Genomic DNA, 11,741 nt, shown 5'->3' with positions numbered 1-11,741 from the left:
CTATTTGACCTCTCCCTTGCCCTTGATTTTTTTTTTCATCTCAAAAGGGAATTGGACCAATGTTCCTCAACAAATAACTTTGCATCTGTTTTGTAGCTAGACGTTTATCATCAAGGCTGGCACCTATATCCATAATACTCCGTACCAGGCAACTTTTTTGCCAGCTCGCCAATAAAAGCCTGGTGCATTCCTGGTTCAATATATTGCATATACATGAACTGCTCAACGTGGCATGGTAACAATAACTATTGCGGAAACGGAAAATTCTTAACTTAACATGAGGGCTCCATTTTGTATGCAATGTGATTTCTCTAACTATATGGACACGTGCAGGACTGCATTTTGCTTGCAACAACAGTTATTCTATTTGACTTTGAGACCTGCGCTACTAGGAATTTGTTTGCTCACACTTAGCAGATGACTTGTACTGCTGCTTCCCCTATTCTGAGATATTTTAGCCTAGAGATGTTATCTTGTTAGCTTAAGGCGCTTCAGTGGAGACATCGCCTATATCCTCTCAGTTTGCGAAATGTTTTCCGATAAGATGTTATCTGTATCCTGCCAGTTGGAACCGTTACTGTTAACGATGCAATCTTCATCCTGCTGACCTTGTTAAAACCAGTTCGGGGGTGGGTTCTGCACATATATGAAATTAACTAAGCACGCAGGGGGAGGGACGTGGAAAGTACAGTATAAAGGTGATCAGGGAGAAGGGTTGGGGTTGCTACTGCTTTGCTCGAGGAGACACAGGTGCTCCTGTGCTTGTAACCTGTGCAGGTAATAAACTGATGAAACTGAAGACCAACGCTGAAGCTTTATAGTCTATTAAGAAAAGTTTGTGCTTCCTCCTACTGGAAGACACCTTGGGGAAATTTAACCCCAACAAATGGAGGCACTGCTGAGATCATCTTGGCAAAAAATTAGACAGACTAGAAGCCTGTGATAGACAGAGACCAGAAACAGCGGATCCTAGGGGCACCCTGCCTTAAGATGAGTTTCTTGCTGCTGCCATCCAACGTTCCCAACATCCATCCATCTGTAAAGAATTTCTTCCCCCGAGAACCAGTAGGAGGGTAGACTAAATTGCGTTTCAAGAAGAGAAGACTCAGCCCCTGACTTGACCAAGCCATTTGACTGCATTTAATTGGTGAGACTGTTCTATGTCACTTTGTTCCTTTTGGGGTGTTTTGACGTCTTGAATCTTGGCTTTGAGATATTGCTGACCTAGGCATTTGGTTTAGTAAAAGACCTTTGCATGCCCGTTACCCGCTTTTAGGATAAGGATGAGTAAGCTCAAGAAATTCATTTCTAAATGGTGTTGATGTTTCGGGTCCTTCAGTCTAGATGAGTCAATGCCTGTGCCAGATGAGAGAAGCCCGGCTTGGTTTGTGTTAAAGAAATATGGTGTGGGCCAAACCCTCTGGGGCCCATTATGGCACAAATACACAAGAAAAGGTGGGAGAAGGCAATGGCCATTAAATGGCTCTTGGGATGATGAAAAACTTTATTACCTTGAACAAATGTGGAATAAACAAATTATGGGGAGCTATGTGGGATAGTTATCGTACCTGGGAAAAAGAAGCAAGAAAGGTTAGAATGAAAGAACAAATAAAAAAACATAAGTCTCCAGCCCAAAAACTGATTATGCTAATCAACAGAGAGCACAGAATATAGAGGATGGAAATAGGGAATTTAGGATGACTACAAGTAAAATGTACCCCTCTGTGCCCCCAAGTTAAAAGAAGAACATTCAACGCCCCCGATCCGCTGTAGCAACATCTCCTCGATAAACCCCCTCCACCTTACTCCCCCATTATAAATGAGGCACCTCCCATACCTCAAAATGTAAATGACCATGCACTAGTGGAACATGGCGGCCAAAATGTGGCTGTGACGGTTCCCTCCCAGCCACCTCTAACATATAGCATTACTTCAGCTCCTTCCACACCCACTAGTACCCCCTCTTTTTCCACTGGCACCAGTTCCACCCATACTGTCCCATCTGGGACCTGAGGGCGATCATCATCGTGGGGCAGTACTTCACTCCCAACCTTATGCCACGAGAAAAATGACTTTGACATGGTGTTTCCCACACTTAAACTTAGCAAAGAGGATTTGACCACAGAAAAAGTCTCTAGGTCCAGCACGCACAAATTACACCTCCCCGATGTTGCCAGAGGCTGGATGGATGAGAAAAGAAAAACATCCATGGTCAAAATACTACATCAGCTTAAGAATTACAATGATGTCCAACAGGGTATTATACTTAAGCATATGCATAAGATATTGCGAGACCAATGTGAGAGGCAAACATTGACTTTCCGGCAGACATACAGGTAGATGAATACAGTCTGTTAAGGGCTGAAGTTGGATTAGTAGAAAAATGTAATGCTGTGGGACGGTGTCTCACACATGCTCAGGTTGTAAGAAAAACATGTCACCAGCTACCGATGCATGAACTTCACCCCGACAGATAGCTGAGGGAGGATTCGCTCGTCAGTATGTACATACCCCTTGGCAACGTTCAGAACTTCTCAGTATTAGAAAAAGTCTTCCTTACTACAGAAAAAAACTCTACTTTGTTTTACGAGGCATTGAAATCTGCCAGCAGTACGGCCATTATGACCTATAAAGATACAGAGATGTTTTTTGGTACATTACTACCGCCCACTATTTGGCAGCAGAGAAAGAGTGAATGATGCTACTATATTTGGGGCTACGTGGGTGGCGTTAGAACACGATAACACTGCGCAAGCGCCGGCTGCCCTCCCCAGCAACCGTTTGCGTAAACTACCCGCGCTCATCATACAACATCTTCAGACCATAGTAACGCACACACATGTAGATTGGGACAAATTAGCCGCCAGCAAGCAGAAGGTAGATGAGGAAGTGTCGGATTTTTTTTTTCTCCAGATTTGAGGACATAGTCCACTCCTTTAGTGGGCAGGACCTTAATACACAGACAGGACAATTAATGTTTGCAGATACATTTGTGTCTAATTTACAGAAGGATGTCTGGGATGCTATTAAAACAACTGAGAGTACGTGGCCAACACAGAATCCGTCTGAATTGTTAGTTATGACAACCAACTATGAAAATATGTCTCAAGCTAGACAAGACCATACAGATAAAAAAAATTGAAGGATTTAAAAACAAAAGCGCTTATGGTGCAGGCATTTCCCCAGCACTTTCAAGGTAATAACACGGGACAGAGGGGAAGAGGAGTTGGTTGGGGACACTCAGTGGCCCCGGCACAACAGGGACAGAGATCAATAGGGTTGAACACTTGCGCCTATTTCAAAAACGAGGGACCCTGGAAAGACACTTGTCCAGATTTACAGGGGACCACTGAACAGGGTCAGAGAGGAAGTGGACGAGGATACCAGACAGTGAATGGAAAAAGGAAGGGGGGGGGGGGGGGGGGGGGAGGGGAGAAGGCTACCAGACATGATTTCAAAGCACACTCTGAATTGCAACAGCCGCGCCAAAATTGCTTTGACAACTCCTACACAGTGGATGATTATACTGACAATATGTCATTGGGGTGCCCAGGAGAGGGTAATGGGGGAGTAGCCATACTTGTTGATCAGCGAGGACCCTATGTACGTGTGAATGTAGAAAATAGGGATCATCCATTCCTGTTAAGACACTGGCACTACGCATACTTCAGCCATGCGCAACTCTCTCCCTGGGACACCCCTCTCTGGGTCTACAAACATTTTGCTTGGGTTTGCAGGAACACCAGTACACAGCCCCATCTCCAAGCCACTTGTTATTACTGTAGGGCCTTTTACCGTCCCACACTCTTTATTCCTAACTGAGGGGTGCCATGAGAATTTGCTTGGTTTAGATATCCTAAAAAAAAAAATTGCATGCCCACTTATATTGTTCCCTGTTACTATAGCCAATCCCAACAAATGTGCTGCCACACGCAACTATTCAGTGTCATCCCTCCTAGACACACATCCAGAGCTGCGTACCATCAACACTTCCCTATGGGCCGCAGACAAAAATGACGTGCGGACTGTAAAAATGGACCCCATTGAAATACAGGTACGGGATGGTGCTCCTCTACGTCGTATTCCCCAATATAAGCTAGCCCCAGAAGTAGAGGCAGGGCTGTTCCAAGTCGTTCAACACATGCTGCGCCAAGGAATAATAAAGGAAAGTTTTGGTAGCCCCAGCAATAGTCCTCTACTATCTGTGGTGAAGACCACCGCACCGGATGCCCCAACCGAGTATAGATTGGTTATTGATCTGCGTGCCATTAATAAAACTGTAGTACCACAGTTCCCTATTGTCCGTGATGTCACCACATTATTCAACATGATTCCACCCACAGCCAAATACTTCAGTCATCGATCTTAAAAATGCAGTCTTCAGCATTCCTATTCATGATTAAAGTCAATACTTGTTCTCATTTACTCTAAGACACAAATGTTACAAATTTTGTTGGGCTCCCCATGGGTATACAGAGTCCATCAATTTTCTCTCAGATTTTGAAAAGTCAGTTAGATTCCTCCAGCTCCCTGAGAGTACAGTGTTATTGCAGTATATTGATGATATATTAGTGGCAGGTGCCACCTGACGAATGCAAATACTCCACACTACAGGTTTTGACACATTTGTCCACAGTGGGTCACAAAGTATCCCTACCAAAATTACAATTCTGTCAACAGGAGGTCTCCTACTTAGGGCACCTCCTGTCAAAGGTGGGGGTGGCGGGGGGTTGGGGGAGGGGTAAAATCTTGATCCACAAAGAATTTCAGCCATTGGTGCCTTCAGGAGACCCGGGACACAGAAAGAGGTGAGAGCCTTTATAGGAATTCTCTCATACTATGGACAATGGATACCAATTTCTCAATGATAGTTAAACCATTAGTAGCACTCACCCTCAAAGATGTACATGTACCCTCACAATGGACACAGGAAGGTGAGCAGGCTTTTGAACATGCACCAGAATTGGCCACCTTAGACTATCAGAAAGAATTACGCTTTTTGTACATGAAAATGAAGGATGAAGTTTAGCCCTGCTAACACAGTTACATGGAGAATAGAACTGACCATGTGCATACTTTTCATCCATGTTGGATCCGGTGGCCCGAGCATTGCCTTGATGCTTAAGGGAGGTAGAAGCTGCTGCGGCTGTCGTCAACCAGAGTGAGGGGTATGTATTGGGCCACCGATTGACAGTCATGGAACCACACGCAGTAGATGTTTTATTAACAAAACACAGACTCAACATCTGACCAATGCTAGATTGACCGGATATGGGTTGGTGCTGTTTGCACCCCATATCACCATCAGAAGATGTAATGCCCTAAATCCAGCCACCATGTTGCCCCTCCCGGACAAAGATCTTTCTGACAAACACATTCATGAATGCATTATCACCACTGAGGAAGAGACGAAAGGGAGAGTTGACCTTACCGATCAAACACTGCAAGACTGGGAAGGGGAACTGTTTGTGGGTGGGTCTTGTTTTAAATTACCCAGTGGAATGGCTACTGCTGCGTATGCCATCACTACACTCAAGACGGTAGTAGAGACTAACAAAATATCTCAAAACTCTGCACAAGCAGCAGAACTGATAGCTCTAACAAGAGCCTGTGAACTGAGCCAGGGGTTAAGAGTAAATGTCTACACAGATAGCCAATATACTTTTGGGGTGGCACAATCCCTTGGAAAACTGTGGAAAGAAAGAGGGTTCATGACTTCACACAGAACGAGAAAACAACATGGGGATTTGATTGTGAGATTACTGAATGCCCGGACACTACCCAGTAAGATTGCAGTTATAAAATGTTCAGCCCACAAGAAAATAGAGAATGATGTGGGAAGAGGCAATGCTTATGCTGATCAAATAGCGAAAGAGACAGCTCAGAGTGAACAGACACCCATGTATGTGGCAGGGACAGCTAGATGGATACCGGAGGTAGACATGATGAATAAGACAAAAAAACAGTGTAAAAGATATCCAGGATGCAGCAACACTGGAGGAACTCAAGTTGTGGCATAGTACTGCAACCTTGGACAGAGAAGGGTGTTGGGTGGATAAAACAAGGAAGAAAAGGTGAATGTTACCTGATGCCTATGTAAATGCTATTGTACTTCAGCTCATGTGCCAGCTCAAATCAGGGTATAGTGGACACGCTAGACCAGGTCTGGTGCAACCAGAACATTACTAAATGTGCATCATCACATGTGCAAAGATGCATAATATGCCAGACATACAATGTAGGAAAGTGCACCCCTGTTCTTAAAGGAAATTTTGCACCCCCAGACCTTCCGATTGAAGTCCTACAGATGGATTTTGTGGAAATGGAACATGTGAACAAGGTACGTACTGGTAGTGGTGTGCACGTTCAGCAGATGAGTGGAGGCCTATCCAATGACTGATTGCTACGCTGCCAGTGCGCCAAGGTACTGATGAAAGAGTACATTCCTAGGTATGGGCTGCCTCGAACAACTTGGAGTGACAATGGCAGCGATTTCACTGGACAGCTGATGGATTTGGTCTGTAAGGGTTTAAAAATACAACAGAAGTTTCATTGTGCTAATCATCCACAAGCAGCAGGCCAAGTGGAACGATACAATGATATCCTGAAGAGTAAATATATAAGTGTAAAGATATGTGCCAAGACAAAGTTAAAGTGGCCAGACGCACTCCCCATAGGACTGTTGTCCATTAGAAATACACCACACTCTAGAACTAAGGTGTCACCCTATGAAGTGATAATGGGACGACCAGCCAATTTGTGGGGGGTGCAGAGGAAAAAGCTGTTCTCTGACATTGATTATCCATTATTTTTGGATTATTGTGTGCAACTCACTGAACAATTGCATTCTACTCACTAACGGGTCAAGGAGACACTACCCAGAAAGGTGCGAGGGGGGCGGCCATTTCCTGTGGCCAGGGGACTGGATATTTGTGAAAAACTTCCAGAAAAATCCAGCCTTGAGCCCAGGTGGAAGGGCCCATCCCAGATCCTCCTAGTGACCCAAACTGCTGTGAAGTACGATGGTAAAAAGAACTGGATTCACGCATCACATGTGAAAAAGTGACCTTTGCCCTGTGATCAATGGGTGCTTAACAACGTGCCAGACTCTGAGACTGAATACATTCCCTACCAGATACCTTTCAGAGACGGAGAAGTGGTTCTGAACGGGGAGATAAGGACTCCTGAGGAACACGCAGATAAGAGCACTTCTCCTCCTTAGTTGTTTGAACAGGAACTAATAGGACCTAGATACTGTTTGAGAAGGAAAGCTTGTGGGAATTCTAAAGAGACTTAACAGAAGAAACCGTTGTAGGAAGGACTGCACCCCCTGCCAGTGGTTTAGACCGCCAACGACCGGACCATAATCTGACCAGTGAGGCTTTCAAATAAAGGCCAATGGGGATTATTGTAAATAGTGTCTGATAGAGTAGATAGGGAAATGGATAGGTATAGCAATGTTACTGAGGAGGAAAAAGGGGGGGGGGGGGGGAAACAAGAGAAACAAGCATTTGCAATGCAACAGGTCTCGCATTTCTCCGAGTTAGAGCTATTAGCAGTTGTAAATTCCCCACCGGACTTTTCTTGCTACATTAAAAGGAAAAAAAAAAAGAGCTCTGCTCTGCTACAGTTCACGTAGTGAAACCTATTGGCAAAAGTGCAATTATCTACGTAACCGGTAAAAGTGCAATCAACTAAGTACCAGGGTCAATGGCAAGCAAAGCGCTCGACTTCTGCCAATCAAGATCGCGCTGTGAAAAAATATAAAAAGTAGTCCACAAACCGAACATAAAACAGTGAGCCTCGTATGTCTGCGGTACTTGGTCGTTGCGCTCGAGGAGGGCTAACCACCGTAAAAAGGCATGACGTATGCATGCCTTCCACTAATGAAAGCAAGCAGATTTTAAAAGGCAAGCCCATGAACCAATGAAAGACACTGACGTTACATGGACGGGGCTCTGAGCCCTTTTCTAACTACTAAAGCGTCTTGCAAGCGATAAGCATGCACAAGCGCATGCTAGCGCAGGCTCGACCCTAAAAAGGGTATTGTATTATTTACATTACATTCCGTAGGCTCCATAGTATTAGTGACGTTCTTCGCACTCGAATAGCATGCTCCCATGCATAAGATACTACCCACAAATGCTTCCCCTCCCGAACATCACTTTTTTATGTTAGCGTCCCACAAGGAAGCCCACAGGGCGGATTATATGAAAAACACTTATTAAAATGATGGGGGCAGTTCAGCAAATTTTTTATAAATCTGATTACTATGTTTGTAGGTACCTTCCCCATTCTACAGAGAGTAGTATGCCGTTTGGCACTCTTCCCTTTTCATTTAATTGTACATGCAGATTAAGTCAGTTCATGGCACTAACAGCACTCCTACTAAAAAGGTCCATAACAAAGGAAATACTGGGGTTTCTTGACTTCCTGTCAAAACTAAATAATACATGTGGAATAGACAGTGGGAGGAGGGTCAATGAACTGGAGGAAAAGGAATATGAAAGTTATAACAGCTCCTATCCCACATCAGAGATAAGGAAGTGACTGCAAACTAGAGTAATAGTGACCAGTGTGAAGACCCCCCTCTGTTTCTCGCGCCAGGGACAGAAGGAGATTTGCCAGAGTAAATGCATGACATCAGTACAATCAAATGGGACAGGCCGTCATGAATTTGCAGCAACACCTGCTAGTGTGTGTGTGTGTGTGTGTGGCAAGAATGCCTCTATTCGCCTCCCACCAGAATGGTCTGGTGCTTGCTATATAGCCTTTCTTACATCCCCCATTTATATTGCGCCTCCTAGCTACAACAAAGACAATCACTGGCAGAAAAGGGAAGTTGAACAAACAGACACTACAGGTGAGGGTGCCATGGACTTCTTCTTAGCCCTGTTCTACCCAGTAGGAGCAGGTCTGGTGAGTAGAGACATTCGGAGACTCACCTGCTGGGTAGAAGCGGTCATAAATGAGACTGCAGGAGCATTAGCCAACATAACTGTTGAGATGCAAGCCAATAGGTTAATGACTCTTCAACACCGGGTTGCCTTAGATTTAATACTGACTGACCGTGGTGGTGTATGCCGCATAATTGGGTCTTCTTGCTGCGTACATATACCAGATAATGCCCCTCCTGTCCACTTAGCAATAAATAAATTACATAAAATAGCAGAAGAAATACGCCAAGAGACTGGGACATGGACCGTGTCAGTATGGTTCTGGGGAATTCTTACTACTTGGGGTTGGAATGTGCTCATAGGACTACTCATAATTGCTGGGGTGGTGGTAGGATGGTCCCTCTGTATAAATTGTTTGCCAGTCATTTGTACCATGTGTGGGAGCTTGTCGTCCACACCCGGTTAATGTATATGCAACAAATGCTTTGCTTGCTCACAACTGAGTATTTTATGAGATGTGTAACATAGAAATTTAGATGAAAAATGTTCGCCTCATAGCAAAAGAGGCGGTTTGAGTGAACTTAAAATTCTTAACTTGACATGAGGGCTACATTTTGTATGCAATGTGATTTCGCTAAATGTAATGACTACGAGCAGAACTGCATTTTGCTTGCGACATGTATTCTGTTTGACCTTTAGACATGCTTTACTCTGAATTTGTTTGCTCACACTTAGCAGATGGCTTGTACTGCTGCTTCCCCTATTCTGAGATATTTTAGCCTAGAGATGTTATCTTGTTAGCTTGAGGCGCTTCAGTAGAGACATCACCTATATCCTCTCAGTTTGCAAAATGTTTTCTGATAAGATGTTATCTGTATCCTGTCAGTTGAAACCGTTTCTGTTAACGATGCAATCTGCACCCTGCTGATCTTGCTAAAACCAGTTCAGGGATGGGTTCTGCACATATATAGAATTAACTAAGCACGCAGGGGGAGGGAGGTGGAAATTACAGTATAAAAGGTGACCAGGGAGAAGGGTTGGGTTGCTACTGCTTTGCACGAGGAGACGCAGATGCTACTGGGCTTGTAACCCGCTGCAGCAAATAAACTAATTAAATTGAAGACCAACGCTGACTCCTCGTATTCTATTAAGAAAAGTTGGTGCTCTCTCCTACTGGAAGACACCTCGGGGAAATTTAGCCCCAACACTATTGGATTTGTATTTAGTGCAGCACAGCTGAATACCAAGACTGCCGATCTGTGTGCCACTTTCATCCACCACTCCAGTCACCCCCTGCCCTTTCAGCTCACTCTGCCAGGTTATTTTTCATCTTTGCTTTCTTTGTCACAATTTTGCCATCCTTCCCTCCCTTATGTCTCCCTTTTGTGCTTTTCTCTCTTGTTCTGTAACAGTCTGAGGAGGAAAACTATGCGAACCCCTGAAAATGAGTGACAGTGGGCACCAACTGCAACTAGCAGCTCAAATGAAGCAGTGGCACTGAGTATAATATTTGGATACCTTCACATAAAAGCAGTCTCACCTATGAATATTTTACAACATCTCATGGTGTAAACTGAAACTGTACCTTCAGTCAACAGTGGGTCAGGAGCATTCTTCTGGACCTGCAATGAGTTGAAGCCTGGGAAAGTGTCAAATCTACAAAAAAATGTGTTTGTTATAATACCAAGTTTGACCAGTCTGTTTAAAGGGCAAGGCAACGAGTGACCAAGCAATGACGAGGAAGTATTGCAGGTTTTGATGTGGGGAGGGAGTACAAGCAACAATTACAGGTGAAGAAGAAAAAAAGGTACCTCAATTCCAGCACAAGGAGAGGAAAGATGCTAATAATAATTACAAATCAAAAAGCAATCAGTAATTGGTTCAGACTCCATGGAAGGGAGAAAAAGAGAAAGGGAAAGCAGCGCGCACGATCGAATGAAGTGCCAGCAACAAGAGTGACAATGAAGCCAACGAATGGTAAGCAGTGGGCGGGCTCCAAGCCCTCTTGAAGTTAACCGAAAAAGCTACAGCGCAGGGGCCGTCTCAGATGAGCGCTAAAGAGTGCTTGGTAATTAAAGGCAGGTATTCTAATAAACTACACTGCTTCAAAGCGCTCTCCAGTCAGAAGAGGAGTGACCACAACTTCTGTCTGTTCCCGTTCAGCCCTTTTCCATTGACAGGGTCACCCACCAGGGTCCAAGCAGAGCCATGGTGGGTTTCCTCTGAGTCGGGAAAAAATGTCACTGCCCAAGTGTCAAGGCTTATGGGGGCATGTATGAAATGACCCTAAAATACAAAGCTACACAGGTAAGCATGGCTGAAAACCTGCTGGTTTTTACGAGAACCATTACCTAATTTGATGTGCAATCCACAAGCTTAGAGCACGTAGTCACTTATTCAGGTGCAAAATTGGCTTTTGAATACAGTTACGTTTCAGAACCAAAGATTTTCCATTAAAACATTAACTCTTTGCCAAAACCTAAAATGTTTCACTCCTGTGAAGTATTTACCAAGGGATCTCTCCTGAGATTGTCTTTCCTGCCCAGTCAGTAAGAACATGCATCAGTGAAGCTATATCCCTTACATTTCCCTCAAACAAGCAGCAGCTTTGACTTCTTCTGACACAGTGAAGGTTAGTAGCACGGAGGGACTATTATCTAGGCAGAAGCATCACTAGTACAGATTTGTGCACACACAGCCAGGCTATAAGCGAGTCACAAGCTAGCAGCTTTCTAGAGCCACCAACGCCTGAAAGAGGATGTGTGGTTGTCACAGGTCTACCCAGCGCTCTCGAGAACCATCTAATCTGCTAGGTCTGTGGGCTACAAAAATGATTCAGGTTTT

The sequence above is a fragment of the Pleurodeles waltl genome, chromosome 5, assembly GCF_031143425.1.
Source record: "Pleurodeles waltl isolate 20211129_DDA chromosome 5, aPleWal1.hap1.20221129, whole genome shotgun sequence".
Lineage (NCBI taxonomy): Eukaryota > Metazoa > Chordata > Amphibia > Caudata > Salamandridae > Pleurodeles > Pleurodeles waltl.
The sequence above is the reverse complement of the archived record's forward strand: the minus strand, read 5'-3'. Positions refer to the sequence as shown.